Consider the following 25,773-nt stretch of genomic DNA (forward strand, 5'->3'; position numbering starts at 1 on the left):
ATTGTGGATAATTGTGGGAAGAAGAATGTATTAAATTAAAAAGATGATGCCTCTGCACTGCAAAAAAGCCAACTTGTATTTTTTGGCCTAAAACAGTGATTTGAGTTGGTAAAACTTGGAAATATAAATTACTGACATTTAGGGCAATAATGTAAGTTAGCACAACAAAGGAAGCCAGTTGTCTGCTCAAAAACAAGTTGGTGAGTTGTTGTTACTTATATCTTTAAGTTGGGGTTCACAACAAGGGACAATAGTTCTGATAACTCTTATTTCTTTGTTGGGAAATGCGGGAAAGCGGTGAAATTCGGTCATTAGCGAAAGCTAGCGGCTAACTGATGCTAGCGGCTAACTGATGCTAGCGGCGCTGCTTGTTACAGCTACAAGAGTAGCCATTAGCGTATCAATGCTAACTCAAAATTGTATTCGCAACATTAGCTGACATTTCATAGCGGCGTTACAATCGTGCCAATTCAGCACATTGCAGAAGTTAGCAGAAGTAAAGATCAAAAGTTATTACAATGTAAAATCATAAGTTAGTAGCCTACAACTTACAGTTAAGCTGACAAAAATCTTAATTTTGAGCAGACTCAAAAACAAAACTTAAAATATTTAGTTTAAACTTAAAATTGTATCGAAGTTTGTTGCCTTGAAATTTTGAGTTCACCCAACTTTTCTTTTTTTGCAGTGTAGATATCTGCTGCCTCTCCACCTGTCCAACATTTATACTAAGCCAAAGACCCTCCAAACTCCTCTAGCCCCAAAATATGAAATAACAAAAATATACTTAGTACTTATTACTGAATCAAACTGTAATCCCTTCCCCTAAGTAATGCATTACCACCCCAACGCTGCTTGTAACACACGTCTCAGCCGGCAAGTCTTGAATAAAACACCAGCCGGGACCAACACACACACTCCATCTGTGTCAAACACACACACACACACACACACAAACACTGTCCCCAGCCTGCGTAATCATGTGTAACAACGTGTGTTAAGTACGTTTGCTAAGGTCATTAGTGTACACAAGATGAAAGCTGATCATCAGCGGGCCTATCAGCTTACATGAAAATTAATATGCGTCACACAAACTCTCTCATGTGACATTTTGTCTCCCCCCTTGCTCCCCCCGTCTCTCTCTCTGTCTGTCTGTCTGCTTTTCATTCTGCCTGTAGCCTCCTAATGGCTCAAGTGAGGTAATTCTTTTTTCCAGAATGTACCGAGTAACCCCTGTCAGTGTGTATGTGTGTCTTTGCATATGTATGTATGCATATATACACACACTGTATATGTCTGTGCATGCAACAGTGTGTGAATAGCTCTGTGTGTGTGTGTGTGTGTGTGTGTGTGTCCTTGTACTTCCTACATAGTGAGGACCGGAACACGTTTTTAACCAACAGAGTGAGGACATTTTTGCAAAGTGAGGACATTTCAGCCGGTCCTCACTTCTTTAAAGGCTTTTTTTAAGATTTCAGACTTTGTTTTAGGGTTAAGTTTACATGATAATGATAATTAACTGAAACTGTATTGTGTGGTTACAAAACTAACTAAAATTATAGTGAAAATGTCCTTCGTTTTCGTCTTTGTCAACTTTTTTCATACATAATGAAAATGTATGAAGACAAAGGAAATAAAGGCAAAATTTACTGTGACCTCTTTTAATCTCCCACCCAACAAATTTAGCTAAAACTAAAGCATTAAAAAAAAATACTAAGCTAAAACTAGTAAACTCACTCTAAAAACTCATTAAAACAAAATTAAAACAAAAACTAATGAAAAATCCAAAACTATTATAACCTTGCAAGGGAATTCACTGTTACAATGAGGGTCCTCACAAAGATAGAAGTACAAGAATGTGTGTGTGTGTGTGTGTGTGTGTGTGTGTGTGTGTGTGTGTGTGTGTGTGTGTGTGTGTTTCTCCTGTGGGCTGAGCAGTGGGCTGTTTCAGGCTGCGGTCTAAGTTCAATAAGCCAGGTTTGACATATGCTAGCATTCTGTACAAACACTGTCCAGTGGTTGGCCCTGCACTCTAACCCTGCTATTATGACTGCAGTGTGTGTGCGTGCGTGTGTGTGTGTGTGTGTGTGTGTGTGTGTGTGTGTTCCTGTTACAGAAAGAGCAATGGAAGTGAAAGAAAAACAGAGCAAGAGGTGGCAACTAGGAACACGAGAAAAAGCAGAAACCTAGGATATGAATGTAATAAATCACTCTCAGCAGTAATTAAATTAATATATAAATTATTTTAAGCTATGCCACCAAGGGGAAAATACAGAGCTTTTTTTAAGCTATGGGGACAATTTATTGAATATCTTGAAAGTCACCGTTAAAGATGTTGAACACTTGAAAAGGACAATGAAGTGTATAAAGAAAATGTAACACAATCAACACAGCAGCTACATAGGAAATACAGGGTTGTAATTTTTATTATTATTATTATTATTTTTCTATCTATTGTTTTTTTGTTTTACTTTGTTATAGTGGTAATTTGTCTTGTCTATTTTTTTAATTTTATCTAAGAATGTAGGCACGTAAACCCTCATTAATGTATGTGTCATGTTAATTTTAAAAACCCAACAAATATAATTTTCCCCCCCCAAAAAAAAAAAAAAATATATATATATACATTATTTTATAAATTATTACTTAATATTATGAATATAGTTTTGGTTTTTTTTACCATTACTTCTTTGTTTAAATTCTATAAATGGATAAATAAGTTTTCAGAAGTCAATGAGCTTGTGTTACAGAATAATGATCTCAATATTGACGAAAATATTTCTGATTATGATTTTAGCCATAATAAAGTAGTTCTGCAAATGTAGGATAGAATAAAACAGTTTTAAACACTAAATATGCATTTATAAAAGAAAAAAAAACACTGGCACCAAAAACTACAATATTTTAGAGCTCCCACTACATTTCTGAAATGAAGCTTTGTAGGTCCAGTAACAAACTCATCAACTAAATATGCTCTGAGGAAGTGAATCACATGATTGATTGCAAAGTCAAACAGGTCAACAATGGGAACACTGTTGTTCTTATTAAGTTTGAAAGAGCAACAGCCAATTGGGAAGTCCAACTTAATTTGACTTCACTGGAAAAACTCCACTGACTTCAACCAATGACGTCACTTTAGTGGCGTAGTGGATAGGGTGGGTGGATGGGCAAGTTACTGAGGAGGAAGTGGATTATTCCAATGGCTTTTTGGCTGATAGGTGTCTATAGTGTAAAGCAGCAGAAAAAGATGGGTATACTTCACATTCATCAACCCGTTTTGCAGTGATCCAGCCAAAAATACAGTATAACCAGCTAGGGCTGGGCGATATGGCCCTAAAAGAATATCACGATATTGCAGGCTATTGTTGCAATAACAATATTCTTGATGATATTAGGAAATACTTAAAAAGATATAGAAAATATATATATTTTTTTGTATAAATAAATAAAAATCAAAAATGTAGTTTGAAGTGCAAATCTCAACAGTTGCCAAATACAAAAAAAGTTACTCTTGACTCTTTAGTATGAGCAAATAATAAAAATAACCATTTAGGGGTTTTGGGGGCATATTTTAATGAAATTTTGTAAAGGAGAATAAAGGTTCTTGTATGTTTTATTTAAGGCATTTTATTTTGACAGTCTTCTTGTAAATTCTGTGGTGGATTCTGCTAACACATCCATGTGCTCTTATTTTGAAAGCTGCATGTGTTTAGCGACAGAGAGTAAGTAGCTTTTTGTGATTAAAACAACTTTAACCACTACATCAAGAAGTAGGAACGTTGCCAATATCATGATATGCATTTTTTTTAAACATAAAAAAAATATACCGATATTTTTGTGAACGATACGATATGGCACACCCCAGAGAAGATAGTGTGATCACCCCAGAGCTAAAACTGTTAATGCTCAGCCCAGGACCAGCAGGTGGCCCCATACATCAACAGGTGAGCACAGGTAGAGACAGGCAACCACACCTGAGGGGAACTGCAGAGCTAACCTCACAGTACCTCTGCTCTGTTGTGTCTGCTCACTGAGTTAAGTCTGTCCCAGACAAGAGCAGCCAATCCAGACAAGATTAGTCGAAAAATAAAGTGACCTTCAAGTTTGATTGGGGAACCAGACTTAAAGAAAATTACCTTCTTATCCATACACAACCTAATTTGTGGTTATGGAAAAAAACAGCCTTGGATCTTGATATACTGTATAATGAAATTTGGCTATGGAAAAAGCAAATTGGTTTAGTGGTCTGAGAAACCAGCGATGATGTTAATCCGGAGAATTAACTGTTCTTTGCTGTACTGTGCTCTAATCTAATTGACCCGTGAAGGCCATCAGATAAAGGCCTGTCCTGTGGCCACATCCTGAGAGTTAGTGCCCGTTAGTCTGCCTACCAGCCTACCTGTCTCACATCCAACATGGTCTCACAGGAATCCGTGGAATAGCCACGGAATCACTCAAATTTCTGTGAAACTGACACGGATTTGGCTACAATGCAAGTTAATGCCAGTCATATCCCGTGGCTATTCCAACATACAAAGTGATTATGTACATTCACTGAGTGAAGATTTAGAAAATAAAACATATATTTCTCGCTAGAAATGTGATCAAAATCCATTTTTATGCAGAAACTAAGTCAAAATATTGATTTTTCACTAAAAATGAGAGAACTGTCCGCCATGTTTTTTGTTCTGACCGATGGGACCTTGAAAGTCACGTGACTTGGAACAAACCAATAGCCACGGGATATGACTTGGTCATTCTTTGAACATGGTCTCACAGGAATCCGTGAAATAGCCACGGATTCGCTTAACTCGAAATCTGTGGAATAGCCACGGAATCACTCAAATTTCCGTGAAACTGACACGGATTTCGCTACAATGCAAGTTAATATTTGTTCCTATTGGTTTGTTCCAAGTCACGTGACTTTTAAGGTTCCTGCAGTCAGATCAAAAAACATGGCGGACAGTTCTCTCATTTTTAGTGAAAAAAAATCAATATTTTGACTTAGTTTCTGCATAAAAATGGATTTTGATCACATTTCTAGTGAGAAATATATGTTTTATTTTCTAAATATTCACTCAGTGAATGTACATAATCACTTTGTATGTTGGAATAGCCACGGGATATGACTGGCATTAACTTGCATTGTAGCGAAATCCGTGTCAGTTTCACGGAAATTTGAGTGATTCCGTGGCTATTCCACGGATTTTGAGTGTAGCGATTTCTGTGAGACCAGGTTCCTCATATCATGGCTGCCTCTTCACCCATTTGACTGACTGACTGCCCACCTAACAGACTGTTAGTCTTACAAACCTCCTGCCTGCCCAATCAAACAAACAGCCTCTTCGCCACATTACAACCTGCCTCAATTACTGACTAGCAGACCTGGGCTTCACTCTGTCTTAGTGGCGGTTCTACAGAGCGTCAACCTGCTCGTCTGCCAGCTTGCTGCTCCCATAAAGACGTAGGAATGAGGGACCAATCTCATTAGGGGAAGATTACGCCAAATCTGTTTGCTGTCCCGCCGCCGCCGCTGCTCCAGCTGCAGCTGCTGTGGAGCTATGATGAGTGGTAAATGCTGCTGTCAGGGTATTGTACCAGCTAACATGCACACAAACACACCCACTTTCCACACAATCTAAGCTGTTATGAGATACTAATCACCGCTGTCATTGGCTTAGAGTGGGAGAGTTAGCGGTGGCCTGACCAAATGTGTGTGTGTGTTGTTTTTGTTCTACTGTGTGCTCCAAGCCCACAAACAAGTCCCAAAACACCCAAGAGAGATGAGTAACAGACCGAAGACAGAACCCGAAAAGCTATAATGTTATGAGAGGGAGAGAGAGAAAGAGCAACAAGTGAGTAAGAGAGTGAAGCAGGGAGGGATTGAGGGAGAAAGGGAAACACGTGAGGAGGTTAAATGTAACAGAGGGTTTATTGTTTGTGGTTCTTTGGGGAGGGAACGAAGCGAGCGAAGGAGGGAAAGAGAGCAGGAACGAGGGGAGGAGACGAGGAGGAGGGAGACAGTGGGAACAGCTCGTTGGCAGAGTCCAGAACGTCAGGCAGACCTGCAGACTGAGGCCTCCCGACCAAATAAGCAGCGCTATAATCAGACTAATGCTGCTCAGGAGACGGCCAGCACGTTGGAAACCAAACTGCTATGGCACAAGATTAAACACGCTGCAATAAGGAGGCTTTCCGCGCTCAGGTCGCCCACAGACTGCACACTAAACACACACAAGCATGCACGCCAGGCAATATGCCTGAAATCCAGTCCTGGACAGTTATCTCAGGGAGCTCAGACACTCAGTTGAACAGGAAAACAGCAGAAAAGACAAACTCACCAGGTGGTAGACTATAGTAGCCGCCCTGAGAAACATTTGGTGTGCCATCAGAATGCATGAATGACATGCATGTATTATGTATTATGCACTTTATGTGTTTTTTATGCACACTGTTCACTGCACCTTATTTGTTTCATAGCATCAACATTTTTATACTGTATATTCATATTTATTCTGCACTGGAATTCTATTCTACTCCTTAATACATACTCCTTCTTTAGACACTTTATTTTTTATTGTATTTTATTGTATTTTTATATTTTATTGCTTGAAGTATGCCTAGGTTGTTGTTTTTATTTAATTGTGTTGTCATTGTCTCTGTGTGTAATGCTGCTGATACACTGTAATTTCCAAACTTGGGATAAATAAAGTCTGTCTGTCTGTCTGTCTGTCTGTCTGTCTGTCTGTCTGTCTGTCTGTCTGTCTGTCTGTCTGTCTATCTATCTATCTATCTATCTATATTTTAATCTTCAGCTTTCCGTTTCAATACTTTCACTTTCAATAGCCTACATTTGATCGACTACTCAACTCTTTTTTTAAATTGGGGATTGCCAGTTGAGAATACTTAAAAAAAAAACATGTCTACTGTTAATATTACTATTGAATAATGTCAAGACACAAATGACAGAATATTTATAACAGAAGAAACTGAATGTAATAAAGAAATATGCCTAGCAAAAGAGAAAAATTCAAAGTTAATATTCCTGTTGAATATTGCCGAAATGGCAAAGAAAAGTCTGATTATTAGTCATTTAGTGGTGGAAAAAGTATTCAGATCTCTTACTTAAGTAAAAGTACTACTACCATACTGTAAAATTACTCCACTACAAGTAAAAGTCTTGCATCCAAAACTTACCTAAGTAAAAGTACAAAAGTATCAGCATCAAAATGTACTAAAAGTATCAAAAGTTAAAGTACTCGTTATGCAGAATGGCCTCATTGTTTTATACATTCTAAATATATTATTGGATTATTATTATTATTATTGATGCATTTATGTAAGCAATGTTCTTATTTTCTCAAGGTAGGGCTCATTTTAACTACTTAATATACTGTTATGAGCTCTAATATTTTGTCTAACTTTAATTTTATTATGTTTTTTATGTTAAATCTCGACCTGTAAAGTAACTAAAAGCTGTCAGCTAACTGTAGTGGAGTAAAAAGTACAATAATGCCTCAAAATGTAGAGGAGTAAAAATATAAAGTTACATAAAATGGAAATACTTAAGTAAAGTACAACTACCTCAAAATTGTACTTAAGTACAGACTTTGAGTAAATGTACTTAGTTACATTACACCACTGTAGTCATTTATATATATATTTAAATGGATTATAAATCAAGAAGCTGTGTTTGACTGTTGATATTTACCATCATAATGCACACATAATTTGAAAATAATTTGCAACAGGAAAGTCCCTAGCAGAGTCTAATGCTATAGAAAGTTTGGGAACCCCTGGAATAGGGAAATTATTTTGGTGGACAACTTTTTTGGCACCCTAAGTTGGCCCTGTGTCATCAAATTCTGATGAGCACCCCTGTGGTTGATGATTTTCTTAACAACTTTTAAAAAGTAAAACTCAAGATTTTAGAAACACACTAATTTGTTTACTTGCAGAAAGTTTGATGAGATCAATACCATTCTCATGTCTCTGTGCAAGAGCCAGGAGGCGTTTAGCCTAATTTAGCACAGAGACTGAAAACTGGTTTGGTCCAAGGTTCAATAATCTGCCTGCCAACACCTTTAAGGCTTACTAATTAACATGTTTCAGCTCGTTTGTTTGAGATAGAAACATAAAAATTATGCTGAAGCTGTGGTTTTAAAATCAGGTTACAATGAGAAACAGACAATTATAAGATTAACAGGAATTAAATGAAGTGACGTACTTTTTTAGCTTTAGGAGTTCTCTCTTTTTACAGTCTTTATGCTAGGATATATGTAGGCTAATCGCTCTAGCAACATACTTGCATAAAAATCTATTCTTATTGACTTTTGGTACCACGTGGGGCATAAACAACAAGTCTCCTGGGTCAAAGTTCTGTCTGTTTGACCCATGCCCTCTAAGCGGACTTTGTCATTCTTTATACTTTGTATTCTTACCTTTTGTAATTACTATGGCTTCTCAAGGGCACCATTACATTCAAATGCATCTACGGGCTTTTTAGGCTGCAGTCCAAACGACATATAGGGTCATCTCCTCAAGGAGCCGATATAGTCTAGACGGAATTGTCCAAAAAGTGAAAGTGAGGAGCATTTATGGGTACAAGTCGGGAACCGGCCTACTTTACTTATTTCAAGGGTGCTGAATCCAAAAAAAAATGGTTCCCAAGCGAAATTTTGAGTTTTTGACCTTCTAATTTGTATCAAATGGCCACCAAATTGCCCATCTTGCTCAGTCGTTGGACTATTTACCCCAAGTTTTTTTGTAAATAGGCAATCAAAGATGAGGAAATTAAGTTTCTAGATCTATAGTCTAGAGTCAGAGCAAGGATATAGTGGAGGCTCAGTGCCTTTTTTATGTATATATGTATGCAAAATACCAACTGGAACATTTAAAAGTAATATTGATTGAATATTTATGTCGGCCTTAAAAAATGACACAAATAATGCTTAATTTCACCTTAAAAGTTGATATTTTGCATATATATATATGATCTATAGATCCAGAAACTTAATTTCCTCATCTTTGATTGCCTACTTACAAAAAAACTAAGGAGAAATGGTCCAACGACTGAGCAAGATGGGCAATTTGGTGGCTATTTGATACAAATTAGAAGGTCAAAAACTCAAAATTTCGGTTGGGAACCATTTTTTTTTGGACTCAGCACCCTTGAGATCTGTAAGGTAGGCCGGTTCCTGACTTGTACCCATAAATGCTCCTCACTTCTTATAGAAGGCCTTTATTCTGAAATCCGTCTAGACTAATACTAGCATCTTTGGAGCTTTCTACTTTATCTCAAAGGGAACTGGGAGGGTTTCTTTATATTCGCCCTGACATATTCTCCAACCTAAAATGCAACAAAATCATGCACCCATTGAGTTTGTGTTTTTCTCTTTCTGCAAAAAAAAAAAAAGTACTATACGCTCTGGTTTGGTATGAGGATCCTGGAAAGCGACGCACACATATGCACACACTTCCCCGTCAGTAGCAGGAAGACACCCGGCAGATAATGATCTGTGTAGGGGCCGAGTGGTCCCTCTTTCACTCTGTCTCTCTTACTAACTCTTGCATTTACTCGTTTTCTCTCTCCGTCTTTGACAGATTTCAAGTAAATACCAGCAAACAAGCAATTATTTCTGGCAGCCCGGGCCCCTTCTCTCTTCCAAAAGACATGGAGCAGAGGGAGAGGGGGTGGATGAAATCACCCTAACAGATGTGATTTAAATCAATATTACATTATATGTGCCTTTATTTATTTAAAAAAAGTAACACAGGGAACCAAACCAAAAAAGGGCCCTGTGATGACTGCTGCCCTCCGCTTGACGGAATAATTGCTTTTAATACATCAGGGTTTTTCATATTTTAATTTCCTTTTACCCCCTGCTTGTCCTTCTTCTGTGTTCCTTCAGGTTTGAGCAATCCCCCCGATGTTAAAATAATATCAGGGAGAAAAAAAAAAAAAAAATCATCCGAGCTGTCAAACGTTAGAGTTTTAACACAAACCATCTGGTGGAACGATGGAGGTAAACAGGCGCAAACAGAAACTGGGCTGGGAGGAAGAGGAGGGGGAGAGAGGGAGGAGAAAAGAAGCAGAGATCTTGAGAGGGGAGATGGGGTGAGATAAGCCGAATGTTACGGAGGAGGAGGAGTTGGAGTACTGGGAGAAGGAGACGGTAGGGAAGGAAAGTGGAGGCTTTGGATGCGAGAGAGGGGAAAGGTGGAGGATGAAGAGGAGGAGGCGGAGAGACGGATGATTGGGAGGGGAGGGGGGGAGGTGGAGAGGGTGACAAACTGAAGTCTGGGAACAAATTAAGGTGTTGCAGTCGAGACTTGACAGAAGGAGAGGAGGAGTGGGAGCTTCAAACACTCTTTTGTGTTGTATCCATTATTACTGAATACGGGACAATAGGAGGGCTTCTTTCCAAAATGCTCTAAAACCATTCTGAATTTAAAAAGTTAGCTCACAGTAATTGCAACACTGTTACATTTATTAAATATGTCTAATTAAAATTACATCAGGACACATGGAGCTTCGTTATTGATTTTCAGAGCACAGTTTTTTTTTTATGGAATACGCTGCAAAACGTCACATTATGTTCACATCTTTTGATATGAATATGTCATTTTTTGAAGATCATTCCAACAATGGAAAAGTAGGGTTAGAGTTGAGAAACATAATTATGAGAAATAAGCATATATGGTAAAAGGTGTGGTGTGCAGTTTTTGGTTACAACTAGTTATGCAAAGCGGTGGTTGTACAACTTTTGTTTTTGTCATGTCAGCAGTTTCACACTATTCAACCTATTGTAGACATCAGTGACATCACAGGCTGTAAAAAGTGGATGTAGCTGCATTATTTCTAATGGCCAGCAGGGGGCGACTCCATTTTATCTCAAAAAGAAGTCCAACTCTACGGAAGTCAGAAAATATTGCCCTAATGAAACTTGACTAATTACTTAAGTAAACATTTTCCTAATGAGTTTATGGTTTCATCTGCTAGTTTCAAGTCTCCTTTAATACATCATATGCTAGCAAACAATGTAGGATTGAAAATATTGTTTTAAAAATCTGTGTAATTGCATGCAAATGTGCAAAGTCAAATATAAACATAATTACTCGAGATACTGCGCGATACTGACATGTCTGTCTCAGTACAGTGAAAGGCTGAAAATTGTTGTTTTCAGATTTGAGAATGAGTAAATGGAAGAAAGAATGTATCTAAGAGGACATATGGTTCAGGTGAAGACAGTTAAAACACATATACTGTATCAGTATTATGGTTTCTTACCTTAAAGTTGAGACGGCAGCAGGGCAGCAGATACATGGAGAAAGACAGAAAAGACCCTTATTAGCATCATGGTTTCAGTTCACAGTTCACAACCATAAAGCTAAAATGTAGTGTATAGTGCAAATCTCAACAGTTGCTAAATACAAAAAATGAAATTTTTGTACATCTTCAAGTAGAATGCATCAATCTTGTGCGCTTTGAGAGCTAAATGTGAGCAAACACCTCACATAACTTTAAAACTTTAATCATTTTTCACAGTCTAGGTAATTAATGGAAAACCCTTACGCCACTTTGTCAAGAAGTAGGAATGTTGGCAATATCATGATATGCATTTTTCTTATAAACATATAAAAAATATAAAGCCGTGCCAGGCCCTAGAACAGTTTTGCAGATAGATGAAAGCAACACATCCAGGTACTTTGCCCTCGTATCATGCAACACCTTTTTGGGTAGAAGCAATTGTTTTTTCTTTTTTAATGTTTGACCTGCACGATACAACATAGCAGCTTTTCTGCAAGATGCCACCAAACAGGAGCATTGTCATTCTGACATTCTGATAATTGCTCTCATGAATGGCAGTGGACTTTTAGAGGGAACATTCAGGCAGATAATTCATTCAGGTTTTGTGTCTGTAATAGACTGGAAACAGGACGTCTCCTTGATATTTGCATGTTAGCTAAAGGCTCATCAAGGAAAAAGATGAAAGCAGTAAGGGAAGTGTTTTCCACCAGTAGCACACTCCTTCATGATGTCAATGCCTCCACTCCTCCTCCTCCTCCTCCTCTCTCTGTATATTCCTCCTTGTGGTGGCATGGCCCCTGTCAGGTGACACAGGAGCTGATGAGGCCTGACAGAGGGTCAGCGACCTCACTTCCTACTCTAATTGGCCCTGGGTGATAAACCGGCCCCATGGGACCCGGGGAGATGTGGACTTGGTGGGGCATGAGGAGCGAGGAGTTGTGAGTAACGGGGGTCCAGCGAGGCCTCTTCTAACTCAAGCATTTGGTAATGCGCTAATTAATTTTAAGAGTTCGACATCCCCCCCCCCCCTTTCTGGCCCTCACTGGAAACAGATGTTAAGCTGAGTGGGAGAGGAGGAGGGCTGGTGGTGGAGGAGGTGGTGGAGGTGGTGGTGGGTAATACGGAGAAAGCTGCTGAGCCAAACCCAGATACAGATCTCCAGAAGAGGAGAGGAAAAGAAAGTAGAGAGGGTGACAGAATAACAGAGAGAAGGAATGTTCCAAAAGGATCCGAGTCACTTTGCCCCCCCCTCCGTCTGACAGGTGAAGCGGATGACAGTGCAATTTCACACCTCGCTGAGCGAACGACAGATTTCTCTGTGTTAGCGAGGAGGAGAATAAAACATCCTCCTGAGGAGCCACACACACACACACACGGAAACAGAACGCAATACAAAGTATTCTGTTAACACTTGTGGGTTACACCCTGAGAAAAAACACAATGGGCTATTCATGAGATATGTGTGTGCATACAATGACACGTGTGTCTTTGAAGAAGAGAAGAAGAGGCGAGTGACGGCGGGTGGTGTTTTCAAGAGCCATTTGTAACTTAATAAAGATACATTGAGGTTGGCGTTGTTGGGGTGGGGTGGGGGGGGGGGTGGGGGGCACGTACAACATTCAAATGTTAAGTTGTCAGCAGCGAGCAGTGTGCAGGAGAAGAGGAGGGTTTTTTCTGCCTAATGTGTCAGGGGGATCTGGAAGTGATCTGTGGCCCCTGACATGAAAACAGGAGGGGGCGGAGGCGTGTATGTGTGTGTGTGTGTGGGTGTTAAAGGGGTAAAGGGGGTGTGGGGAGGTCCAGGGAGGCCCAGTTGTTGTAACCTCTGACCTTTCGGCACACTCCAGGGCCTCCCAGAAGCCACTTCAAATGCACCCTGCTTGGGAGCCCCCCGTGCCAGACAGAGGAGGAGGAGGAGGAGGAGGAGGAGGAGGAGGAGGAGGAGGGCAGCTCTCAGCTGTCATCGCTGTCACAGAGACGCATGTACACTAGAACCTACACACAAAACAAGCTCTCTGTTTGTTTCGGCTTCTGTTTCTGTGATGATGTGGACCACGAGTCCAGGTCCTCATGTTACCAGGAGTCTCTGTGGAGAAGTTGCTGCTCCGCACATATACATCCTCACGCTGCTTTGACAGACGGAGCCCATAGATCAGCTGTTCTCAACCTTGGGGTCGGGACCCCAATTGGGGTCGCGAGATGATTTCTGGGGGTCGCCAAATCAGTTTGGAAGTCAGCTCTGTCTCCACTGTGTTAAAGTGTTCATGTGTTTTAGTCTTTTTGGTCACTTAATGTCTTTTTTTTGGTCATTTTGTGGGTTTTTTGCTCATTTTCTGTTCTTTTTAGTCATTTTGTGTCTTTTGTGGTAATTTTGTGTCTTGTTTTTGTCATTTTGTGGTAATTTTGTGTCTTTTTTTAGTCATTTTGCGTCTTTTTTTGGTAATTTTGTGTCTTTTTTTAGTCATTTTGCGTCTTTTTTTGGTAATTTTTTTCTTTTTGGGGTGATTTTGTTTCTTTTTTTGGTCATTTTTGGTCAATTTGTGTCATTTTTTGAAGAAGATCTACGGTTGAGAAAAATAGTGCCACATGAATCGGCTGTGGATAGCTCCAAAAATCTGTCCACATTTTCTTAATATAATGTGCACATGGACGAGTACAAGGGAGTTTGTAGAGGTGGTTAAAATATGTTTTGTTTTCATTCATTTCCTGCCTGGAGTGCACGTCTGGTTCTCAAACTGGGAACGTGCAGACCATCATCCACTAGGTAGCACATGAGTGGGTTAGTACCTCATACAACCCCACTTGAAAAAAATCAAAACTAACTCTTTAACACAGAGGTGTCAAACTCTGGCCCGCGGGCCAAATTTGGCCCGCAGTATAATTATATTTGGCCCACAAGGAAATACCAAATGACAACCAGAGCTGGCCCGCTGGTATAATACAGCGCAAATAATACTACAAATCCCAGAATGCTCTACTCGTGTTTTGGCTTGAACACAGTAGATCAGTGTGGAGCAAACTGAGCAACAATTAAAGTTGTCTTTATGCACTTTTTCTTGCTAGTCCAAGGCTTGAATGGTTGCACATTCATTGAAGGATATTATTATTAGTCATTTGGTTTATTATTGTTATTTTATTCTTACATTTATTTTTAGCCTGTGGAAAAAGATTACTGTTAAATTTAAATTTAAAGAAGGCCGCATATAAAATAAAGGGACATACAATTTTGATTTGAATTTTATTTAAGAAATGAATGCCATTGATGTGTTTTATTTGATATTTGATTTTGCATGTTTGCAATATTAAGTTAAATCAAGCTTTGCTTGTTCCATTTCGTTTGAACTTGTTTAGGTCAATTTTTTCAATAAATATCAATGTTGGCCCGCGACTTTGTCCAAGTTTTACATTTTGTCCCACTGTGTATTTGAGTTTGACACCCCTGCTTTAACATATCGCCCACCTCGGGGGCAGAGAACAGCCTTTTTGCAACATTATCTTTGGGATGGTAACAAGAGATTTAAATAAAGTTATGAGTTGTAATGAATAACCCAGTGGCAGGTCAGATGTGTTTAAGAGGTTAAACACTCCTGCCATGCTCTATCCCTGAGGTCTCAGCCCTAATTAGTGTTTTCTTTTTGAATATGTATACACTCCTGGTCAAAAGTTTTAGAACACCCCGACTTTTCCAGAATTTTATTGAAAATGATGCAGTTTAATGTCTCAGTTGCAGAAAACGTTGCAGAATGTTTATTTACTTTTCAAAACCCATTTTTACAGACTTGCATTCATGTGATGTTGGTCCTTCTTGTGTGGTATTTATGTATGTATGTATGTATGTATGTATGTATATATATATATATATATATATATATACATACATACACTACTGATCAAAAGTTTTAGAACACCCCAACTTTTCCAGAATTTTATTGAAAATTATTCAGTTTAATGTCTCAGTGTACACTGAAATTAATGCATATAACAAATAAACTGAAGTAAAAAAAAAAAAAAAATCATAGAATCAATTTAGAAACGAAAATGTATTCTAACCTTTGTACCCTTTCAAGCTGTTCATTGGACTTGAACTGCTTGAATTTCAATTTAAAAAAAACATATCGCCCACCTTGGGGGCAGAGAACAGCCTTTTTGCAACATTATCTTTGGGATGGTAACAAGAGATTTAAATAAAGTTATGAGTTAATAACCCAGTGGCAGGTCAGATGTGTTTAAGAGGTTAAACACTCCTGCCATGCTCTATCCCTGAGGTCTCAGCCCTAATTAGTGTTTTCTTTTCACAGTCCTTCTCTTTCTTGGATCCTCACTAGTTTCCACAGTGTGTAGAAACCTCAGAGCAGCTCCCCTCTCCTCCTCCTCGCCGCCCTGCAGAGCGTTACAGACGTCAAACAACAAACTCCCATCTCACGTCTTTTTTATCCTCTGCGTTTGCCTTTCGCGTGTGTGGTCTGATGAGTCAGGCCCCCGTGGCTCGGCTCTGACCCGGGGAGTATGCGGTGCGGTGGGCAGGGAGTTCGATGAGGGTGACGTGCCAGCACGAGGAAACGCGATATCATCCGTGAGCTGTCAACCGCCAGTGAGAAAGCAGACCCGGAGAGGTGTTGTCATGCCAACCCTGCCTTGCCCGAGCTGATCCCCCAATTCTTCCCATAGCCCCGCGGCTATTTCTGACCTATGTAAAAACCACCTGACAGTTGACGGGAATTTATCATCAATCTTCTTGACTGACTGCACACACACACACACACACACACACACACACAGCTTTTACCTACGTATGCATCAACGCACGGCGAGTGTTGTGTTGTGTGTACGATATTGATCCTCTGCAGAGGAGGGAATTCCCTTCCAACTGCAGCCTCCTACAACAGTAGCACACACTTCCAAGAGACTGAGGGCGGATTGCTCATTTACTTTGGCTGAGTCAGCAGGCAGCAGCCACCTTCGCCAGACCGACTCTTCCTGTGTCGCTCCAGAGACGCAGCAGAGCAGCATGGGAAGTAACTAAGTACAATTTTGAGGTACTTAACATGGTTTTAACACAAACTCCTGAAGACCCAGCTCTTCAGAGAGCATCTTCTCTCCTAGACCACATGATAAGTCTACTCCTCAAAGAATTGTCACTAGCACTAATAGCTCTTATTGCACTATACCTTGATTGTTTGCTTTTACTCTTCCTGTAAGTCGCTTTGGATAAAAGCGTCTGCTAAATGACTAAATGTAAATGTAAATGTTTTCAATGTGATTTTATACTTCACTACATTTTGAAACTGTACTCTTTATACTAAAGCATTTATTTGACAGCTTTAGCTATTAACCCTCTATGGTACGGTGTTGCCCTCGGGCAACATACCCATTTTTGGCCTGTCAAATTTCTACGATACATGTTTTTGAGTGATGTGATACTTTAAAAAAGAGGGAAGAGTATAGGGAACCACTAGCAATGCTTTAATTTGTCACATGACCTCCAAAACGTCATGTCCTGGCCCTTTTCCATCTGGAAAATATATATAATCCTACTGATAGGTGAGTAAACCTTCATTTTTAATAGTTTCATACACTTAGACTGTTCAAGACATTCATTTCAATGGGTCGTTGGTTCAATGGTTCAATGTTTCCTACAGGCAACATTCAGACAAGAAGCCGGTTAAAAAAGTTCCTTTTATAATGTTTTTGAATTTAAAATGTTTTGTATTGTTCCCTGTTGAAGCTACTGAATCTTTTACACATGTTTATTAAATAAATTATGTTAAAATTAATTTTAAAAACTTTCTTTTTCACTTGTGCACCGTTATGGTACAATGTTGCCTACGGGCAACAAACCCCAAAAACTTCCACAAAAGTGCAAGTTATATGCAGTGGTGGAAGAAGTATTCAGATCTCTTACTTAAGTAAAAGTACTAATACTACTCTGCAAAATGACTCCACTACAAAGGCCTGCATTCGAAACTTGAAGTATAATAGTATCAGCATCAAAATGTACTTAAAGTATCAAAAGGAAAGGACTCATTGTGCAGAATGGACCCACTCACATTGTTTTATATATTCTAATTATTGGATAATTATTATGATGCATTTATGTAAGAAGCACAGGCTCATTTTTACTACTTAATATACTGTTATGAGGTCAAGTCAAATCACTTATTCAAGTATTGATATTCAGTGTTCCAACATTATTTTCACCATATTTGTTTTTAGCGTAGTGGGCTTTTAGGAATATACTGGAGCTACTGGTACCATATGAAACTATGAGATCTAAGGAATCTATAGGCAGGATATCGTGTTGGGAAGTTGTCGAAATAATGCTGCAAAGTAAGGCTATTTTTTATGCTTTATTCCAAAAAATTCAGAGCAGTGAAGCTTAAAGTTGAGGAAAGTTTGAGAAAAAGCTGCAGTTGTTGTAATCCATACATGTTTGATATCAGTTCAGTTTGACTGAATACTTTATTCCCACCTCTAACTTCTATGTGGCATCTACTGTTGATCTCTAAAAGACTCCCTGTTCCCTACCCCTCGAAAATATAGGATTCTGAATGCATGTCTAAGTAGTTTGACTTAATCATATTACATTTTCTTTAACTTAAGTAATGGTTAAGAGTATTCCTTTCACCACTGAAGGATCCAGATAAAGAGGAGAGAGCGAAGAGGAGAAAAAGAGGCCTGGCCAACCACCCACTAGGCTGTGTTCCTGTTCGTAGTTAATATGAAAAGCACCAGTTCTCCAGCCAAAGAGTAAAAACACATGATGCAGATCATTACTCTAGGCTGCCCGATATAAGAACTCAGCTACAGAAGAAGAAAGAGGGAAGGGGTGAGAGTTGTTCTTGACAATATATGGTTGTAATGATGTTATCGCAGGTCCAGCTGGGGGGGAAACACAGTAAACAGCCGGAGAGTTTGTAAGCAGACGCACAAAAGTGTGGTCAGAAGGGTGGTGGGGGCGGGAAAAAGATTCTAGTCACTTAGTCCTTCATTTCCTGTGAAGGCACGCACAAGAAATCAGCAATGTGCTGCACATTTTCACAAACAACTGCTGGCCATATTGGTGATCACAACTGGCAACATTCCCCCAACTGGGTTGATTTGGGCTCGACACTCAACAGATTGAGCTGTGTGAGTCTCTGTGTGCTCACCATCGCACATGTTCTAACTGTCATACCAGTCATCTGCTCCGAGCTCTCTGCATACACTGGGCACACACACACATATACACACACAGAGTGAAATATTGACACAAGCTGCTGGAAGCCTGGCTATTTTGTGCAGCAAAATGCAGGAAAGGCCTCGTCTTTCAATCACTCAAATCTTGGCCCCTCTGGCTCTGTTTTGGTTAATGTCTTGCTGCTTTTTGAGGGCCTGAATGTAGAACACATGCTAAACGTGTGCACTCGTGATAATGCATGGCAATCTAAATAGAGGCCCGGCATGCTGTTATGCATGCATTAAGCTGGTCGGGTCTGTGGATGTTGATGTAGGCTCGGCGAGATTTAGAGGAAACAGGTCTTCAGCTCCAACCTCCAGATTATCAGTTCCTGTATGAATACAGACCCTGGAGAACATCCCAGCGACCTATAATGACAGACACCATGAATTCTGGAGTCAATGAGCCTAACAAATGTTAACAATGCAGCCCCTCTCGCCGTCGCCCCCTTTTCAGCCCCCAACCGCCGGGACCATTGTAGCAATTAGTATAATGAATGTGGTTTTGCTGGTAGGTAATCACATACTGTATGGCGCAGCCCCCTCTCCCCACATACAGGCTCTCGGCTATGAATGCTTTGGTTTCATTACAGTCCTCCCCTCTAAAAAAAAAAAAAAAAAAAAATCCACTCACTCCCACTTGCTTTCCCTCTCTCTTTCTCTTCCTCGCGAGCTCGCCTCCTAACTCCTACACCCTTCCTTTCCGCTCCGTTCAAATCTAAACAAAAGACACATCTGGTCTGTCTCTTACCCCCCTTTTCTCCCCTCTCGCTTTCTTTCTCTTTAACTCCCTCCTTGTTTCTACTCCGAGTCTTTTTCAACTGTTTCTATCAGCATAAGAGCAGCACTTTGTTGGTGGGAAGAGCCGGGTGAAGGAGCTTTGTTGGAGGGTCAACCACTCGACTTAAGACTGTCGCTGGAGTCCGACTCGCTGTGAAAGACGACTGCTGTATTCCAAAACCCCCATGTATACAAACTCTTAACTGACTGTAAATTAATCTGCCTTTGTAGATCTCTCGAACTGTTTGTGTGCAATATCAATACACAACAGCAGCTTTTGACTGATGTTCCCCCACAGCCTGTCAGACCAAGGAGCCTTTATCAACACACTGCTTGTCCAGTTCCAGATGTGTCTACTGAACACATTTTAAACTGGATATCAATACGATTAGATTTTTATTTCCTACGATTTAATTGTTAATGTTTAGTTCAGTGTGGTCAAGTTTGCACTACACTGCAAAAAAAGAAAAGTTGGGTGAACTCAAAATTTCAAGGCAACAAACTTTGATAAAATTTAAAAGTTAAAAGTTGGACAATTAAGGTAAATATTTTAAGTTTTGTTTTTGAGTTTGCTCAACTCTGAATTCAGATTTTTTTGTCAACTCAACTGTAAGTTGCACTAACTTATAATTTACATTGTAATAACTTGTCAGCTAATATTGCGACCACAATTTTGAGTTAACATCAGTTAGCCGCTAGCATCAGTTAGCCGCTAGCATCAGTTAGCTGCTAGCATCAGTTAGCCGCTAACATCAGTTAGCCGCTAGCATCAAATCATAATTTCCATTTTTTTTAATGAGCTGAGTTTCTCTACAATCATTCCTCGCACCGCCTGGCATCTGCAGAAGAAGAACCCCTTTGGGGGGGGGGGGGGGGGGGGGGTCACTAAACCTGAGGGTTTTCTAAACCTCTGGATAGTGAAGCAAACAAAAAGTGGAATCTCAACACTGGCTACATCTGTTTAAACTGTGTCACAAGCAGAAATGGGAACACATCGCTGCTCAAATTTAGAAGTATTGATTATCTTCTCAAAAGATAACCTCTTTCATCCGCTGTGCCTAGTCAGAGCCCTCTGGGAGTCTCCGGTCTCCTCCTGGTCTACTGACACCAACACACACACACACACACACACACACACACACACACACACACACACACACACACACACAGATGGAACTGCAAGTGTGCAGAGCAAGTTTTAAAAAAAAGCCTTTGACATCTGTCTGTGGGTGATTGTATTTTGTCCATACATGTGCATAAACATGTACATTTTTGCATGTTCGTAGTAACCTCCATGTCTGTGTGTGTGTGTGTGTGTGTGTGTGTGTGTGCACCACCTTCATCCCCATAATCCAACTCACTTCAGGGTTCGATTATCCCTGAAGTGAGTGACGGTCTGTCCTTCACAACAGGGTCATACAGGTCACCAATGACTCACAAACTGCCTCACTTTTGTCTCATGAGCTGTCAAACTACAGCGGCCAGCTTCACATCTGGACCCAAGGTGCTGTTGTCAAACTGCGATCTTCCTCTTCTCGCTTTTTTTTGCTTGTCTCTCAGTTTTCTAGTCCTTTTTTTAACCTTATATCTCTCTTTTTCTCACTCTCTCCCAGCCCAATTTCTCTCGATTTCCCCCTCCCTCCCTCGGTTTTATATGGAAAAACATTCCTGGTGTTCTACTCGGCTCCAGTGAAACCTGGTGCTTATTTTCAGTGCCCTAAATTGATAGCAAATGTGAGGACAGATCCCTCCTCTCGTTCACTCTTCCCTCCCTCCATTCCTCTCCCCCCTTTTGGCATTAACAGTGAGGATACGTGGAACATTTTCGTGACCATATTGAACCCTGGGGTTTTATGTTTTTGAAGGTGTTCCCCTTTATATTCTGTATAACTGTTTTTGTTGAATTTCTGGGGAGAGAAAGTCTACAGCCTGAGAGTCTCCTTGAGAGCAGGACTGAGTCATAGACTTTTTGTTTTTCAATAAGCCCCCCACTGCACCGTGGAAACCAAACCTGGTTAGCCTCAGCTGTCTTTACCCATAATTCAACAATCCCTGTGTGTTTGTTTTCTCTTTTTGCCTCTCTCTCCCCTTTCGCTCTCTTTCTCTTACTCTGTAAGTGAAACCCTAACTGCTGCCTTCATTTTGATGCAGCCAACTGAGTTCTGCTGGACCAAAATGCCCTCTATTGTTATGAATGTGTGCCGGGGAGAGAAACTGAGCCTCATGGATCGTCCCTCTGTGGGTGAAGCGTATAGTGGTTTTGATTAGAAAATAAGGGAAGAAAACCTCGTCAGCTCCTTGTGAAGTCTGGTTTCATTTCAAAATGCAAACCTTTGGACTTTGTGGGCAAAGGCGAAGGTTTAGTAGTCTTCATCTTGTAAAACCTTCAAAATGTTACGTTCATATTTGTTTTACTTTTTGTCCTGGATGCAGACAATGCCCAAATTTAACAACTGGCCACGTGGAAGACAGTGAAACACCCAAATCAGCTGATGTTTTCAATAGTTACCAGTCACAATGAGTCATCCGTTGATCAGCTGCAGCTTGTCATCAGTTTTCCAATATGAGCCAGCACAACACAGTGAGGAAGGGATCTACAGCACTCTCTGTTAGCTAGCTTGTGAGATAGCCATAGGCTAGCTAGAGCTACGTTTATACCTATACAATACCTATACAATACCTATTTCTTATATTAACTGACATGTTAGTAAATCACTTTGAAACTCCACAGAACTAAATAGGACTAGTAGTTAAATAAAAAGGAAAAGAACAGCAGAACTAGCTACATTGCATTTTTTTTTGGCCACTTGGGGGCAGCAGAAACAAGCCAACTTTTGTCCAGCAATCATTGACCTAACAAGGAATAAATAATGCTTTTCTACAGAATTCCAACAGGATTGTGACTGTTTCAGAGCAAAAGGTATATCGGTTTAACGAGTGACCTTGTTAACTGGTGAATGTAAATGTTTAGCATAGATAATAAACACAGATGAGTATGTATTTAACATCGATGGCTTTTACGAGGATGCCGACATGGACACCTACTCTTCAGCTGCTGTCACTTCAAGCAACCATAATGCATTTGGCCGAGAGTAACTATTTGTACTGAAACAGCGGCAGCATCTGTGGCTGCAAGCTAATAAAACATGTTAACTACCACTGGACTGAGGTGGTAGTGCTTGTGTTTGCAGCACCCATTTTAAAACTTTTAAAAGACAGGAGGAGTTCTAGTAGAACTGAGGGTCTTTGGGTTTGGGTCAGGGTTTTGAATTTGATGTGGGCACCCAAGTTTTGTGTAGACCAACTCAAGTTGGTCTGATCCAAGCTAAATATTAAATTGTCGATATATAGCGGAACAGGATAGGATGACAAGAAGCTCAGTCTGAGAGAGAGGTTGAGCTGTCAACCACGTAGAAATATCGACAAGGCACAGAGGGATACCAGGAGAGATTGTGAGGTCATCTGGCAGGATAGTCAGGAATAGCTGGGCATCATCAGCATAGCGGTGGTACGAGAAACCATGATTGTGGATAATTGCACCAAGTGAGATGGTGTAGCACTGAACCTTGAGGCACCTCATGGTGGATAGGTTGTGCTGTTTGGACACTTTCCCCTTCCAAGAGACTTTAAAAGATCTCCCTGAGGGGTAGGACATGAACCAGCGGACGACAGATTCTGAGATACCAAACTCAGTGAGTGTAGAGCAGAGGATTTGGTGATTACCTGTTTGAACAGCAGCAGATAGAGTAGAACTGCTCTAGCTAAAACGCAGCGATTCTGTAATTTCTCACCGGTGTCACTGCGAAACCTAGCATGTAACATACATGCTAGGTTTTGCCACCAAATACGTGTATATTAAAAATAAACACTAAATATTGGGCCACTTGTAAGGTCTTCTAGCCATTTACACGAATAGCACATGAATCTGTAAGTCAGTCTTGTCAGGTTTAAAAAGTAGCATCTTCCTTCCTTTTCATTCTTTGGTGGATAATGTAAACTAAGCTAACTTACTCTTCCATACCTCTGTTCACAGATAGCGTGCATATGCTTCTCATAATTTTTTACAAGCTGTAAAAGGGTCTCTAACAAGGGTGGGAGTGAACCAAAACAGTAGTTGTAGCCTGCAACCTCGCCCTATAAAAAAGTAGCTGAAAGACGCTAAAAAGGCTGAAGGAAACTAGAGTGGGGAAATAATATGGTCTCATCACTGTGAAAGACCAATCCACTGTTATATTACAGTATATAAAAATATATAGCCTCTTTAAGTGTTTGCTTTTAGCACGTGAAAGGCTTACATTAGGCTATTTCAGAATAGTGTTTTGTTTTGGATACTTTCTACCCCCTACTGGCCAGAATCAACTTTCTGCAGCTTGTGGTTGCTCCTGGGCCGAGCTAAGGATGGTGGTAGGCTAGCGGGTGGTTGTTGAGCTCTGCACGGATGGAGAGCCAGGCCTGCCTGTTTGTATTGGCCAACTTTCAGCATTCCACATGTCTTTGTGATTTTCAGCTCCCTGACCTCAGGAGACCCTCCACGCTACTGTAAGTTATACTCACACCAGGAGCACAGATGGATCAGGAAGGAACGCTGAAATCTTATTGGTGCTGGGCGGCTTTCTAAAGGCACATGTAATGAAAAATACAGGACATGCTGCAGCTGCCACAGCAAATCAACTTTAACTCTGAAATATGAGTTGATGATTCCTGAAAATTTTCTAAAATGATGATCATTACCATCTCTCTCTCTTTTTTTTTTTTGAAAGAAAGGCACGGAACATATGCTGTAGATTGAGGTATAGGAAATTACAGCCTGAGAACAGCATTGAAAATAAAGCCAATAAGTTCTACTGAGGATCACCTTAACCTCTATATTATATTAAAATCCCAGTGAAATGAAAAATATATTTCCCCAGTTTTTATCCTGTTTTCCTGTGTTAATTGCAGAGCCGACCAATTTATCAGTCGACCGATATTATTGGCCGATATTGGCCTATATTATATGGCATATATAAAAAATAAAAATATGATTGGGTTGATTTAGAAATGGTATTAGCTATCCATTTATTCTTTATTTTCTCCATATTTATTTCTAGAATTGATTGACAACATTATACATTGTATTACATGCGTAATATTGTATAACAATGTGAAATTTTCTTTAAAAAGTTTAAAGATTTTCTATTAAAAGTTCTTTAAAGCAGCCTTCTAAGTACCTTTGCATAGCCGTATTGGTGCATAATGCACATAGAAAAGATCTGTTTTTATTCAAGTGTTTCCCCTTAAATCGGTATCCGTATCAGACACAAAAATCCCATATTGGAGCCCTTATATCCCTCTGTAGCTCCATATTGCACTAATTTCAGAGGCCCACTTTTAAGCTGCCCAATCACATGCAAAGATTTTATTTAAATTCCTATATTCCTATATTCCAATATCCCCTATATTCCACTGTATAGCACTCAAATATTCTGTTACTATACTACTTACTTGGGATGACCATTTCAATAAAAATACTATTCAGTATTCACTGGTAACTATTTAACGATTATTAGAAGATCAGACAAGTCAAAGTTTAAATGAATAAACTGTGTAGTACCAGCTGTACAGTGCTGGAATGTAACTAAGTACATTTACTCAAGTACTGTACTTTAGTACAAATTTGAGGTACTTGTACTTTACTTGAGTATTTCCATTTTATGTAACTTTATACTTCTACTCCACTACATTTAGCTGACAGCTTTAGTTACTTTTCAGGTCGAGATTTAACATAAAAAACATGATAAATTTAAAGTGATGAGACTTATTTTTTTTAAATTAAATCTCTCACAGTGTATTAAATAGTAAAAAAAAAGCCCTACCTTCACAAAATTAAAACACTGCTTACATAAATACATTAATAATAATAATAATAATAATCCAATAACATATTTAGAATATACAAAATAATCTGAGGGGGTCCATTCATATATTTTTTCCAGCACTGCTGCTGAAACGCTGAAGTGATGCATTACTTTAATTTAGGACTATTCAAAAATGTAACCCATCCCTAGGAAATACATCACAGTAGCGACACTAAAGAGCCTCTAACTTCTGTTTCACAGCGACTTCAACACAAAATCAATCACGAGGCTCCTGTGTGTCACAGCAGAAACGACCCATGCGAGCTTCATCTTTTGCTCAAACACAATGTTAGCAGGGCTGGTCACGGGGCTTCCAGAGAAAATGAAATTAGGAGCTAACGAAGTTAGAGGTGCTAATTACAGACTAATGCTAACTGCGGGGCCAGGGGAAGGGTAAGAGGCAGTGATTAGGGGTGGGCGATATGGCCCTAAAAGATTATCACGATATTTCAGAGTATTTTCGCAATAACAATATTCTTGACGATATTAAAAAATACTGAAAAATATATAGAAAATTATTTTTTAGTCTGTATAAATAAATAAAAATTGTACAACAAAATACAAATTAATCAT

At 39.6% G+C, this 25,773-nt stretch overlaps 1 protein-coding gene across 17 annotated transcripts in view; it reads right to left on the reverse strand.

Annotated features, from left to right (window-relative positions):
* The window catches only part of LOC131983741 (nuclear factor 1 X-type-like), a 223,784-nt gene that overhangs the window by 106,962 nt on the left and 91,049 nt on the right, over positions 1-25,773 (reverse strand). The gene's annotated exons all lie outside the window — the stretch shown is intronic.

The sequence above is a fragment of the Centropristis striata genome, chromosome 13 (assembly GCF_030273125.1).
Source record: "Centropristis striata isolate RG_2023a ecotype Rhode Island chromosome 13, C.striata_1.0, whole genome shotgun sequence".
NCBI classification, from domain to species: domain Eukaryota; kingdom Metazoa; phylum Chordata; class Actinopteri; order Perciformes; family Serranidae; genus Centropristis; species Centropristis striata.